Below are 2742 nucleotides of genomic sequence, written 5' to 3' on the forward strand. Positions count from 1 at the left end.
GGAGAGAGATTGAGAGAGTGTGTGTGAGAGAGGGGGTGTGAGAGAGAGAGGGGGAGAGAGTGTGAGAGAGTGGGAGAGAGAGGGGGAGAGAGTGAGAGAGAGGGGGAGAAAGGGGGAGAGTGTGTGTGCGAGAGAGGGAGATAATGTGAGAGTTGGCGAGAGTGGGAGATAGTGGGAAAGAGTGAGAGGGAATGAGGTAAAGTGAGATAATAAGAGAGAAGAAGAATGAGATTAAGATCATAGAACGAAATATGTGTAAGAAAGGCTTTGAGAGAGAAAGAGAATGTGGATATAAAAGACGAAGTGGGATAAATGAAGTATGGAAATGTTTTTTGTTTTTTTTCAACAACATTAAACAATTTCAACGGCTTTTATTTGTTACTACTTCTTCGTCTATTGCTACAACCATTTCTCCTCCTTCTCCTTTTCTTCTTCTTTTTCTCTCTCCTCTTCATTTCCCCTTAATCTTCCCCCCCCCCCCCTTTCACTTTTCCTTCATCTTACCCTCCCCCCTTTCTCCCTTGTACAACACCCCACCCACCTGTGGCTGTAACATCCCTCTCCCACCCCACCACCCCCCCCACCAGCACCACCCACCAACCACCCACCTGTGGCTGTAACATCTCCACAAACTCGGGTGCCACCTCATCTGGCGCCTGTTCAGGGATCATCTGTTGGGGCGGCTGTTCCGCCTCTGGAATCTCCTCCCCGAGGACGGCTGTGATGGTAATCTCTTCCATCTGACCGGCGTCCGGCGGGGTGGGGATGCCTGTGTCTGTCAGGTCCACCTCGATAGTTGAGATCTGGACAATAGACAGGTTGCGTGTGAGTGAAGAAAGAACGACCAAAGGATAACAGTTATTTAGTGTGGGGTAAATGTGAGGTAACCATAGAAATAAGAACAGATCTGGACAGTAGAGAGGTTGGGTGTGAGTGAAGAAAGAACGACCAAAGGATAACAGTTACTTGCCACACAATAAGGTCAAAAAAGAAGAGGTGTTACAAGAGAGGAACAAACACAAAAAAACAAGGAGGAGGAGAGATAAGGATGATAGATGTTTGATAGGAAAGAAGGTAAATGTGAGGTAACCATAGAAACAAGAACAGATCGGGACAGTACAGAGTTTGCGTGTGAGTGAAGAAACGACATCAAAACCATAGCAGTTATTTAATGCAAGGTAAATGAGAAGTAACCACAGTATAGAAAAAAACAGATCTGCACAATAGACAGGTCGGGTGTGAGTGAAGAAAGAACGACCAAACGAGAACAGGTATTTAGTGTGGGGTAAATGTAAGGTAACCATAGAAACAAGTACAGATCTGGACAGTAGAGAGGTTGAGTGTGAGTGAAGAAAGAACGACCAAAGGATAACAGTTATTTAGTGTGGGGTAAATGTGAGGTAACCATAGAAACAAGAACAGATCTGGACAGTAGAGAGGTTGAGTGTGAGTGAAGAAAGAACGACCAAAGGATAACAGTTATTTAGTGTGGGGTAAATGTGAGGTAACCATAGAAACAAGAACAGATCTGGACAGTAGAGAGGTTGGGTGTGAGTGAAGAAAGAACGACCAAAGGATAACAGTTATTTAGTGTGGGGTAAATGTGAGGTAACCATAGAAACAAGAACAGATCTGGACAGTAGAGAGGTTGGGTGTGAGTGAAGAAAGAACGACCAAAGGATAACAGTTATTTAGTGTGGGGTAAATGTGAGGTAACCATAGAAACAAGTACAGATCTGGACAGTAGAGAGGTTGGGTGTGAGTGACGGGAGAACATCCAAACGACAATAGTTATTTGGTCGCCATTAAGGGCTAACCCAGATTTCGGGTTTCCAAATACCTTGACCTACACCAAAAATAGGCATTACTCTACCTATAGGAGAAGTTTGGTTTCATAGGTGTGTATATTTGTTTGGTTCTAGAGAAAACTCTCCTTGTCTTTTAAAGAAACTGAACAAGGGGCAAAAACCGTACGTTCGATTTTCTCAAAACAGCATTTTTCTGGATAGCCCCCTTGTGCTTAAAAGCGACCATTTAGTGTGGGGTAAATGTGAGGTAACCATAGAAACAAGAACAGATCTGGACATTAGAGAGGTCGGGTGTGACTGTGACTTTTGTTTTAGTAAGAGTTTTACGGCACTTGCAACACAATAAGGTCAAATAAGTGCCGAAGATTAGAGGTGTTACAAGAGAGTAACAAACACAAAAAACAAGAAGGGGGAGAGATAAGGATGATAGATGTTTGATAGGAAAGAAGGTAAATGTGAGGTAACCATAGAAACAAGAACAGATCCGGACAGTACAGAGTTTGCATGTCAGTGAAGAAAGGACATCAAAACCATAGCAGTTATTTAATGCAAGGTAAATGTGAGGTAACCACAGTATAGAAAAAAACAGATCTGCACAATAGAGAGGTCGGGTGTGAGTGAAGAAAGAACGACCAAAGGATAGCAGTTATTTATTGCAAGGTAAATGTGTGGTAACCATAGAAACAAGAAGAGATCTGGACAATAGACGGGTTGCGTGTGAGTGAAGGGGGGACATCCAACCGATAACAGTGAATTGGATCGAGGTAAATAGGAGGTAATATAGTATGCTAAATAACAAGAGATCTGGACAGTTCAGAGATTGGTTTGGAATAAGAAACAATGACGGCCAATTAGTTCTATAAAAGTATAGGTTACTCAGTAAAATAGAATGTAGATAAATTTAGCGCAATGAAAATGCTCTCCCTCTCCTCCC

At 42.9% G+C, this 2742-nt stretch overlaps 1 protein-coding gene across 1 annotated transcript in view; it reads right to left on the bottom strand.

Annotated features, from left to right (window-relative positions):
* Positions 1–2742, bottom strand: part of LOC101846321 (titin) — a gene marked incomplete at its 5' end in the record, with an annotated part of 63900 nt that overhangs the window by 43420 nt on the left and 17738 nt on the right.

The sequence above is a fragment of the Aplysia californica genome, unplaced genomic scaffold (assembly GCF_000002075.1).
Source record: "Aplysia californica isolate F4 #8 unplaced genomic scaffold, AplCal3.0 scaffold01064, whole genome shotgun sequence".
NCBI lineage: Eukaryota > Metazoa > Mollusca > Gastropoda > Aplysiida > Aplysiidae > Aplysia > Aplysia californica.